The 11,742-nt window shown below is 53.5% G+C and overlaps 1 long non-coding RNA gene across 1 annotated transcript; it reads left to right on the forward strand.

The window, feature by feature from the left end:
- Nucleotides 1-4,991: 4,991 nt before the first annotated feature.
- Nucleotides 4,992-11,717, forward strand: LOC138996002 (uncharacterized). Its single transcript, XR_011468717.1, has 5 exons — nt 4,992-5,141; nt 6,552-6,696; nt 8,237-8,445; nt 10,480-10,496; nt 11,428-11,717. It is a non-coding gene; the product is annotated as an uncharacterized lncRNA (long non-coding RNA).
- Nucleotides 11,718-11,742: the final 25 nt, after the last annotated feature.

Genomic DNA, 11,742 nt, shown 5'->3' on the forward strand with positions numbered 1-11,742 from the left:
AGTGGGCATTAAGTGCCTAGTTTGTGATGACTATCTGCCGCTACCTGACAGCTTCCTGGAAACCTCCTCACTCTACGTGGGAGAAAGAAGAAATGACGGTGCCGTCTTAGAAACCGTGGTTGGGATTTCCCCCTGTAAGAACGCGCACGGTTACTCATATCGGGGACCTGGTTTTAGCACAAGGCAGTCATAGGGAGGCCCTGTGATACATCATGAGGCGTGGGCTCTGATCCCGGTTTGTCTTGGAAATGTCTTTGGGACCTTAGGAAATTTACCGACCCTCTCCGAGTCCTCGTGCCGTCCTCTGTAAGGAGATGCTCTCTAAGATGTTTCAGCTCTGACATTTTGTGACCTTTGTGCAGCCACAAATCTCACAGATCTGTGGAACCTTGGTCTCTATCTTCATCGTCTTCCTTTGGAGCCACGAGGAGATTCTGCTAACAGGATATGCCTTCTCTTCCAAGGCCAGTTCTTTGTCAGGGTCCTCGGGTCTCTGGCTACCTGAGTGGTCCTTCTAAGACAGACAACTGATGCCGTTTCGCCCATTCAAAATTTTCCACTGGGAACCACTTGCCGCTTTCCCCTGGCCTACAGGTCACCCTGTTCTGCTTCTTCACGTGTCTAGTAATTTTCTGTTGTGCACTAGACTTTGTGAATGACCCTGTAGGAGCCAGGATGTCCTTGTCTCCCTTTAAAGGGTGGTGAGTTTTGTTCTCCAAACAAGGGAGACAGACTTGTATGTGGGTTTGGCAGCGTGTCTCTCTGAGTCCTGCCTCTTGTGCGTTCTCCCTCTCCCACCTGTCTCTCCGTATGTCTCACAAATTCACTCAGCTTTCTCTGAAAAACAAACAAACAAAAATATCAAAGACCATCTAAGAAACAGAAATACTCAGTCGTTGACTCCATTTATATTCCCAGTAGAAAAAATCAAAACAGAATAAAAGCGAGCATGGCAAGAATCATACTTGGTAAAATTGTTTTTTAACCAAAAAAAAAAAATAAACAAAATAATAAGATCTCCTAGACCACATTAGCTTATATACAATTTGACCCAGGAGTGTCAAAGCTGGCAGGAATAAGGGCCCACACCTCCTGATGGCAAAGCTTTCATCAGTACGGTTGGATGTGAAGGAAATAAACAGACCCGTGAGTGAAACCTCTGCTGTTTGCTGCATAATACACACAGCTGGCTCCCACCAGTGACAGCAAGAATAGATGCAAAAATAATTCTGGTCACACAAGAGCAAGGAAAACTAGGAAATAGTGCAACTGCATCGTATAGCAAGATTGACGAACAGAACACATTGGCTCAACAGAGTTCATGCTGGAAAATACCTGCTCCACAAGCACTCCTGAATGCTTATGGAATTCCAACGCAAAGTGTTTCTATTTACAACACCCCCAGGACGAAACGATGGGTTCCACATGCCTCTGCACCACAGGCCTCTTCTGCTTCTCCGTGTCCTGGTCTAAGGTTGTCCTTTTTCTAGAAGCTACCCTCTGAGCTGGCCACCTGACCGCCTCCCCCTTGCCCCTGGGCCCAGCCCAAGTGTCAGTGCCTCGGCAGCAAGGCCAACCCCAAAGCCTGACACACAGCTGGCTCCCACCAATGACAGGGTGGGGGCGCTATCGGGTGAAGGCCATGGTCCCCCGACACCCGGATAGCAGATCCCAATGCAGACTGGAGAGCACAGGCTCGGTGCTTCCCAGGCCTGCCCTGTCTCCAAGGAGCTGTGCAGCTCTGGCCAGTTCCCCTCCCCGCACCCCCATCCTGGGTGTTGGTGTCCCCATCTGTGACGTAAGGGGGTGACTGGATGATGGTACTTCCAGCCCCGTGTGGACGCAGCAGCCTCCAGACACTTCCCCTCGCTCCACCCCGCCCCTGCGTCCAGTTCCTCTCCCCACACTTTCTATTTCCTTCTCTGTCTGGACTCCAGGCGGCTGGCTGTTTGGTTCCCAGTCTCCTGCCTGGAGCGCACCAATGCCAGGTGCCTGGCTGCCTCTCGGGCCTGGGCCACGGTCGCCAGAGGGCCACGAACAACAGGGTGAAGGGGGACCGGCCAGGCAGAAGGGAAGTCCAGGGCTGGCCCCGCCCCAGGGGCACAGGATTGTGACCTTCTCCTCCATAGGTGTCCTCCTCCATTGCCCCTGGGCGACGGGAGAAAGCCCGGGACGTTGCTGCCTCCAGAAATAAGATGCACTTTCCCACATCAGAGAGCTGGGTTGCATACAGCAAGGCAGAGGCAGAAGTTGGTTAAACCCTTTGCCTCCTGAGAACCATCCTCAGGATCCCTGAGAGCAGGTGAACCCTGACTCTGCTCTGTGACTCTGGCCCAGCCATTCAGCCTCTGAGCCTCATGCGTTCATTTGTCCTACAGAGTGACAGCACGTCTCACACAAGGACACCGGGATGTACAAGGCAGTTTGTGAACAGTGACCTCCATTATAAAGGAGGCTTGTCTGGGGAGCGAGGGCGAGATGCAGTGAACGTTGGAAAGAGATGGGACTTCTGAGCTAGAAGATCCGATTTCAGAGTCAATGTGCCTCCTATGAGCTGTGTGACCTGGAGCCAGTCTCCAACAGCCTTGAGACGAGCCGTAAAACTAGGATCACAATGGCCCCTGGACCTCACCCTAGAATTGTAAGAAACCAGGGACGGTGAAGCACCGATTATTCAGGCGGTCTGGGGCAGGTGGGTTCGGTCAACGCCGTGGCCAAGGCTGGGTTTCCCCTGCAGCAGCTGCAGTCCTCCAAGGGGACAGAGGCCTTGCGAGTTTCCAGCCATAAGATCCCGTCAAGCCCGGCTGGCGTGGCTCAGTGGTTAAGCATTGACCTATGAACCAGGAGGTCATGGTTCAATTCCCAGTCAGGTCACATGCCCAGGTTGTGGGCTCGATCCCAGTGTGGGGCGTGCAGGAGGCAGCCGATCAATGATTCTCCCTCATCACTGATGTTTCTATCTCTCTCTCCCACTTCCTTCCTCTCTGAAATCAATGACAATATATTTAAAAAAAAAGATCCGGCCAAGGCCAGAATAGGAAGCTAACAGTTCCTCCCAGCCTTTACCTCCTCCTGGGCTTCTTCTGCAGGCCCACGTGACCCTAGCTGGCCTGCACACTCTAACCCACCCCTTGCCGCTGGAGCAGCACCCACCACTCTTCTCGTCTCCTGTTCACCTTCTCTGGGAAATGCAGGGTCTGTTGGCCGGATTTGGCTCCCAGCACAGCTCCTCTGGCCGGGGTCCAGTTCCCTGGTTTGGGGTTCCACCTACCATAAGGGCTCAGCTCAGTGGGAGTCACTTGGAAGTCCCTGGTGGGAAGGCCAGCCCAGGCTGCTCTGGGAGGAGCCAAGAGCAGAGCGGAGTCGCCCACGTGTGCTCCATGCTGCCCGCCGGGCTCTCGGCCCTTCAGGACTGATCTGCCAGTTAGAAAACCGCCAGATCCCTCCAGGTGGCCAGCGAGGGTGGGTCAACGTCACAGATAAGGAAAGCCGGGATAAGAGGCACTGTTTGCCCCTCCGAAACGAGCTGGCGATAGTCCTCCGATAACTCCGATTAGGCTGCTCCAAAGCCACGGTTTCACCCGTCAGAGCTCTCCTCTGACAGTCCTGGAGCAATCAAAGGCCCTGGGGGCACCTTCCCTTTGAAGTCCTGTGTCTATTTGCTTATCAGGTTCAGGCCGGTGGAGAACCACACGGCTGCTTTTCCTGTAAAATGTGCCTCCTGTGAGCCACCCAGATCCATAAGAAACAAATTGTGGCACAAAAAGTACGCCATGAATATTGACTGGCTGGGAAGTAGGCACGTGTTCAAACTGGAAGGCAAGACACAAGCCGAGTCGGTAATCACTGACCACACACCAGCTGTCCGCGTACCCTGCGGTGGTAAAGGCCGGGTGGATGCCGACCGCTCCTGGAAATGGCAGCATCACTTTATTTAGAGGAGTGGCGTTTTGCATGTGGTGGGCCTTTCTTAAAAATATTTCACCCTGTGTCACGGCCCCTCGCACCTGGTGTTGAAATGACCTGAAAGCTCATCGCTGGGGCCTGGGTGCCTGCTACTCATCACTGTCTTCCTTGAGCCCAGCTGGCAGGTGATCTGGCCAGGTGATTCGCAAGCGGTGCTCACCTGTGCCCTGAGGAACCTCAGGAGGGGGTGGGTGGCTTGGGGGACTGTGGGTGCTACGCCAGGCCTCCCCACACTTCCTTGTTAATAAGAGAATCTCTGCTTGTTCTTGCTTAAGTATTGGGTTTCCAAGTGAGATTTCACTTTATTTTTTGTATGTTTTTATTGGTTTTATTTATTTTTTTAAATATATTTTATTGATTTTTTACAGAGAGGAAGGGAGAGGGATAGAGAGTTAGAAACATCAATGAGAGAGAAACATCGATCAGCTGCCTCCTGCACAACTCCTACTGGGGATGTGCCCGCAACCAAGGTACATGCCCTTGACCGGAATCGAACCTGGGACCTTTCAGTCCACAGGCCGACGCTCTATCCATTCAGCCAAACCAGTTAGGGCAGTTTTATTTATTTTTGTTTGTTTTTATTTATGAGAGAGAGAGAGAGAGAGAAACATCAGTTGGTTGCCTCCCCTATGTACCCCGACCAGGGATCAAGCCACAGCCCAGGCATGTGCCCTGACTGGGAATTGAATGGCGACCTTTCTGTGCACGGGATGACACCCCACCAGCTGAGCCACACCGGCCAGGACATATTCCACTTGGAAAGGAAGTTCCTCTGTTTTAAAACAAAACATTTGAGAATCAGCAGTGTGTCCCGTCCCCGGATTGTATGCATTTCACATACTCAAGGCAGCTGTGAAGGAGGTAAAGTTTACCAGGTCACCTGCTTCCTTCCTGCGTCTCTAGTCCCTGTTGTCTCATGCCTAGCGCTCCTACCCAGCCCCTCCCTCTGGGAAGGGCTGGATGCCTGCCGTGGAATGAACACGTGTGCCCTCTTCAAGGAACGTCACAGTGACGAGCAAGAAGAGGAACAGAAACTAAGGCTGGAACTCTTCAACTTCATCCTGTTCGGTCAAAACCAGACCAAGGAACATTCATGAGTCAGAGCTCTGGGTGACTGAGACGTGTCCTGGTACCTGTGCCTACATTGGGAAGTTAATACCCGAACGTCTGAGGTTGTAAGTGTCCCGAGGCGGCGCCAGCTGCAAAATTGCCCTGTGCATGTGCAAACAGCACGTTTGGGGGCGGGGGGGGGGGGGGACAAGCAAGGGCTTCGGGTCCAGATGTCTGGATTTGGGTCTCGAGTGTCCCCTTTATACCCATGTTTTTAGATGTATTATTTTCTGAGTCATGGGCTCTTTCTCTCAGAGTTCTTTATACTGATGATCAAATCAAAAGATGTGAACCTTTTTTATAAACTGCAACCCGGGCATGTGCCCTGCCCGGGAATTGAACCGTGACCTCCTGGCTCATAGGTCGATGCTCAACCACTGAGCTACGCCAGCTGGATGGAGTTACATTTCATAATGTCACTTAAATAAGTACACAAATTTAATACGTATAAACTGCTAGATCACACATCCCGAAATCTAAAGTAAATGTACAGGTTAAATATCATCAAAGAAACACAACCAAGTCCAAAGTGGCTAATGGACTGGAGCAGAGGAGGTGGTTTGGCTGCGAGTCGGTCGCCTCTCATCAAACAGCAGCCATAGCTCAGGGTCTTTTGCACCTGGCTTGCTGGATGCTGCCCCCCGGGGAGTCGCGGGGGAGGGGGGGGACCCTGGAAGAACTGCGAAGCCTAAGTGAGAAGGTATCACCGGCCTCCGCGCAGAACAATCACCTCATTCCCATATTCCACGTTCCTCTGCTCTTCACTCGTTCGTTTAGGGCCCAGTGGTTCTCAACCTTCCTAATGCCGCAACCCTTCAATACAGTTCCTCATGTTGTGGTGACCCCCAATTTCATTGTTACAAATTGAACATAATTAAAGCATAGTGATTCATCACAAAAACAATATGTAATTATATATGTGTTTTCCAATGGTCATAGGTGACCCCTGTGAAAGGGTCGTTCGACCCCCCAAAGGGGTCGCGACCCACAGGTTGAGAACCACTGGTTTAGGCCAGTTAACTTACTGCTACTTGCTGCCAAATGTCAAGGTCGGCGTTGAAGCTCAGTCCTCAGTAACAAGGTATTGTGGGTAATTCAGAATGTGCGTATACTTTAACTTATCATGGAAATTAACACAATGAGTGTAAAGATTCTCCATGCAAAGCTGGAGGAATACGTCCAAGGGTGGCCCTCTGGTCCCGGGACTTGGAGGAAGTGAAAAAACACTCTTGGTGAGATGGCGGATGGGGGTTTTGCTCCACACTGCCCCCTCGTGGTAGTCTCCTCACCACACCCTGCGTCCACCTTACTGTAGTTCTAGAAAGGCGGGCCTCTGCCCGGAGGGTGAGGGAGCAGAGGACACAGCAGGGGAGGTTGAGGGTCTTGGGCAGCAGGTTAGGAATGGGGCTGGGGTAACCTAGGATGTGGTGAAGGCTGAGCTCTTTCTCTCACCTGACCCTTTTTGTGTTCCAAAGCCACGCCTGAGGGTACCCTGAAAAGTAGCACCATGTCCCTCCTTGAGGAAGAGTCGCAGACCCTGGAACAGTCTCAGATGTGGCACCTCCTGGAGTGGGTGATGGGGACAGAAAAGAAGGGATCCAAAGGCAGAAGCAACAAGTGGTATGAACTCTACAGGGGGTTGGGCAGCCTCCTGGCTTCCTCTTGTCTCCTTCTCGACTCCCCCCTCCACCTCCCCCGCCCCATGCCTGCCCATCCCACCTCTCAAGGATGCAAGAGAGGGGTGCCTGCCCAGGAACAGGGTCTGGACCAGAAGGCACGGGAGAACTCAGGTTTTCCAGCCGTCCTGTCCGCGTTGCAGCATTGGTGCGGGTGGTGGTGCGGTCCGCCATCCCAGAGACAGTTCTGAACCACCTGAGGGCTGGAGCAGTGCCCCCTCCCTACCCTGGCCCCAGTCAGAGGCCGGATCCTTCCCATTGGCCCAGCCCCAGCTAAAATGCACTTTGGAATCACACAAACCAGCATTCAAATCCCAGTTCCATGACTTATTGAGCCAAATTCTTACCACCCATGAGCCTCAGCTCTCTCACCTGTGCAATGGGAACCATCGTGCCTTTTGCTCAGACGTGTGGCGAGAACTCAGTAGGATAACGTCTTTGAGGTGCACGGCCCAGCGCCGGGCACGCGTGGCTCTGTGGTGGAAGGCCCCTGCCGGGCCGGTCACATCTGATGAGGGGACACTTCCCAAAGCCTCCTGGCCTCTGGGAAGCTCCCGCCTCAGGGCTCTCCAGGGCTCAGCAGCCACAGCTAAGGCCTCGCTGCTGGCTCCATGACCTCGCCATGCTGCTCACCATCCATTGGCTGGATCGTTGGAGCCACTGAAGACGCTGTCGCTCTTCCCTGAACAAGGACAAGCCTGGGTTTTTATAACATAATTTTCATTTTTCTTCCCCAAGGACTTTCCCACGCCGAGAGCTGCCTATTTGGCCCTCCTGTGCCCCAGCCTGGAATTGTGGTGGAGCCGAAAGCTATTCTGAGATCCTTTTTAGCCTCACAGTTATTTCAGGCTCCGGTGTAGACGTGTGGAGGGAACCCAGTGCTCTCTGCCCATGTCTCAGCCCCAGCGTCCAAGACTGGTTCTTTCATGCTCCTGACACCCTCCTATCCTGGAGGTGGTGGCTGGGATGGAGCAGGAAGGGGCACGCATGTGTCACCCAGCCCACAGCTGAGCTAGAGAGGGTCCAGAAGGGTTAGGTCTAGGGGTTGAGACTGAGCCCCAGAGAGGCAGGCAGGGGTGCACTCCCACCCCATGAGCTGGCCGACTGGCAGGGGGTTGGGGGGCTGCCCCGTGTGGACCTGCAGCTTCCAGTCCTGGCCAAGTGAAGGAGCTCGCCTCCGCCTGCTGAGTTCTCAGCGGGTGTACCTCCTTCTGGGCCAGCGTTCATTCACTTTTGCCACAAGTGTTACTGGGTGCCTGCTGTATGCCAGGCACTGTCCTAGGCTCCGGAGGCACAACTGTGGACAAAACAGACGAAACCCCCTGCTCTCGTGGAGCTTTCATTTAACAGATATCATCCTGACGAACTTGCACTGGTCTTCACAGTTTACAAGGCACTTTCCGAAGAGATAACCCTATTGGATTCTCTGCGCTAACACAATATATGTTGTTCTCTAATCGCCTGTTTCTATCTCATTCTCCAAGTTAGACGCCATGCCATCCTGCTGACAAGGAGACTGAGTCTCCAGAAGAGTCACTAAACTGTGTGCGGCCCACACAGCCAGGAAGTGGCAGAGCGACTTTAGGGCCTACGCCAGATCGTGGGCACGGAGAAGCTGGCAGCATCCACTCACAGAGAAGCTGGCAGCATCCACTCACAGATGCTCAGGCTCCGTGAGACGCAGAGGCCAGAGGTGAGTCCTGTGGGATGACGTGGCGTCCACGGTGGAGGCGACTTGCGTTTGCCCCACGCAGGGCTCCCTCCACCCCAGCCCGTGTGAATGGAGAACGGGGCTCTGCCCAAGTGTGTGTGGGCTCCTGGGCACTCTGGGCACCATGGGGCACCCCGCCCCAGGGCTGGGCACTGACAGTCCCTCGGCCCTTCCCGTCTGTCCGCGAGGAATCCTCCTCGTAACTTGCTCACCTGCATCCCACCCGGGAATCTTTTCCCCAAACACAACCCTGCCCTACGAGGCTCTGGTTTGCTTTTTTGTGCCCCCAAATCAACATATCCCAGACGGGTGTGGTGCCTCTTCTGCCCGCACATCTCATGCATTGCTTAGACCTGTCTCGTGCCTGTCTATACCATCGTCTGGCTGACAGTGGTCGGCAAACTCATTAGTCAACAGAGCCGAATATCAACAGTACTTCTTCAAAATAGACTTGCTCAGCCGAAAACCAACTTCAGCGCGTGGGCCACAAAGTTTCAATCGCACTGTACACGCGCCCGCACGTGGTATTTTGTGGAAGAGCCACACTCAAGGGGCCAAAGAGCCGCATGTGGCTCGCGAGCCGCAGTTTGCCGACCACGGGTCTAGCACATTACTGCCCCGCGAGGGGCTCGGCCAGTGGTCATGGAGCGCGTGTTGAAGGAACTGGTGACTTCTAGCCCGTCTTAGTTGCATGGAGAGACTGGGCTGGTTATTATGTGGCCACCGCTGCCTCACAAAAGAGAATGGTTTCTCTTCATTTTCCTCCAGTCCAGATCACGACGTCAATATTTGTGGCCTCCAAGCATTATTGCTTGAAGGCGTTTCTGGAGGCTTTGGGGCCCTGGCCCCCCTGAGCTGGACGCCGAGTGTGAGATGGCTGGGGGTCTGCGCAAGCTGAGGCGTCTTGGTGTCTTAGCCACACTGCCCACCTGCTAACGAAACTGATGATTTGGGGATGGCCAGGAGGACCCAGAGGAAGGTGCCTCGGGGCCATGGGAGATGCCAAGATAATGCACGTGTGTGTGGCTCTCGGCTTGGTCCTCTGTGAGGCTGCTCCATCCCAGGAGACCAACTGCGACAATCAGTTGCACCTGACATTGGGGTGGGCCCTGGGGTTGGCTCTCCTAGGGGGGGTCCGCTGGCCGCAAGGAGATTGCTGCTCAAACAGCTCCCCCTGAGTGTCCCTTGCACAGACCCCACTCGGAGGGCAAACAGCCAAGGAAAACACACCTGTGGACTCTCCAACACCACGGTTTGGTTGGGTAATCTCTTTACCGTAAACCTCTGGTCCCTCCCCACCCGATAAAAGTCTATTTTTGTCTACAATTCTACTTTAGGGCCATCCTCATCTGACTGGTGGCCTGAGGGCTAACTAAGGTCAACGGGTTATTTATTTATTTATTTTTTTGGTTCAGAACACAGTTTTTTTTTTTTAAATGAAATGCTTTCGGGCAGGATAAGCCTTTTCCAGTTGTCCCAGTTCCCACTGGCCCCTCCCATGTTGCACAGAGTGTGTTAGGAGCAGGCAAGTGGCTGGGAGCATGGCCACACCACCTGTGTCTGAGTCCAGGGTCCACCCCTCACCTCTCTGTTCTCCCGACTTTTCACCTGCAGAGTGGAAATAATAACAACTATCTCATAGGTGAGTTGTGAGGATTAGTGATTAATACATCTAAGTGTTTGGTACAGTGCCTGGCCTTGGGTTATACAGTGAGTACTGACTGGGCATGTACTATGGCCAGTAGTACGGGGGATACATCAGGGAACAAAACAGACAAATCTTTGCCCTTACAACACCCACATGGGGGCAGAGTGGGGGACAGAAAATGAAAAAGTAGATTATAGCCCTGGCCAAGAGGCTTTGTTGGCTGGAGCATTGTTCTGTGCAACAAAAGGTTGTGGGTTCAATCCCCAGTCAGAGCACACAGAGGAGGCAACCAATCCAAGTTTCTCTCTCATAATGATGTTTCTCTCTCTCTCTCTCTCTCTCTCTCTCTCTCTCTCTCTCAAAACCAGTGGAAACAAATCCTCAGGTGAGGATTTCTTAAAGTAGATTATATAGTAAACGTCATGGCAAATGCTATGGAGGAAGATACATCAGGGAATGGGGTGGAGAACGCTGGGGTTGCAATTTGAAAAGGCTAGTCAGGGAGACCCCGCTGAGAAGAGGCCTCCACAAGACTCCAGGAAGGTGAGCGAGAGCCAAGTGGAGCTCGGGGTCGGCTATTTTTATTACGACCTGTCTGGTCCCCTGAGGCCTTTGAGTTTGTGACATTGCTATTCGCTTCTGTGGACAGAGACTGTGGAAACCGGTCCAGTGGTTCTGATCTTGATTGGAAAAAGGCAAGGGCGGTGGGCTGTGGATAGGAGCATGGACAGCGCAAAAGAAATAGCCCAAGCGTTGTGTCTTTGTCCTCTTCTTGAGGGAGGGCCGGGCACCGTGCCCCCTGGCCTGGGCTTGACCGGTGCCATCTATTACTACTACTGAGGGCCCGTGTGCAGGCGGAAGAGCAGTAGTCCTGGACTGCGGGCTGGAAAAGAGTGAGGAAGAGTGATGGAGAGGGCAGTCTGGACACAGCCAAAGGCCCCGGGTTTCTGGTTGAGCTGATGATCCTGGGCCAAAGGCTGGGAGCCGTGAAGGGAGCTCTGTTTCCAGCTCATTAGAAACATCAGTGATTTGACTGCAAGGCCAGCTCCTGATGGGATGCACATCTAAGCAGATGGAGACATTTCTGCCCGAGTTGCTATTTTAACAGGCAACAATTTGTGTGCCCACCAGGAAACCAGGTTTGGTATGAAAATAGAGCCTTTCCCTGGCGTCTTGTATTCAGGGAGCAGCAGTAGCTGGCTTCCTGTCCGTGCTGTTCTGGTGTAGAAAACAAGGCCCCAGAGGAGGGTGTGGGGGGAGGGGGAGGGACCCACGACTGCCAAGGCTGCTGCTTTTTTTTCTTTTTTCTTTTTCAGGCACAAGAGAAGCAGGAGGAATAAGGAGGCTGACCATCCCTGCCTCGTGCGGTGACTGTCGGAATTACAGGAGATGTCCCACAGGAAGGTGTCGTTCCCTTCCCCTCCCCTCGGACCCCACACACAGCAGAGGAACCCCTTCTCTGGGATAGGCAAGCCTTGAGGGGGGTTGGGGGAGGCAGAGGGATAGAGGCAACCCAGCCTGGAGCTGCAGGGAGGTCTGTGGGATCCTCTGACAGGGCCAGTCCCCTGAACCCCACTCTGAGGATGAGACCTCTAACTGGGAGCAGAGTGAGCAGGGAAAAGGGGGGGGGG

The sequence above is a fragment of the Myotis yumanensis genome, unplaced genomic scaffold (assembly GCF_028538775.1).
Source record: "Myotis yumanensis isolate MYYU_CA2020_CCGP unplaced genomic scaffold, mMyoYum1.0.hap1 SCAF_17, whole genome shotgun sequence".
In the NCBI taxonomy this organism is placed as follows: domain Eukaryota; kingdom Metazoa; phylum Chordata; class Mammalia; order Chiroptera; family Vespertilionidae; genus Myotis; species Myotis yumanensis.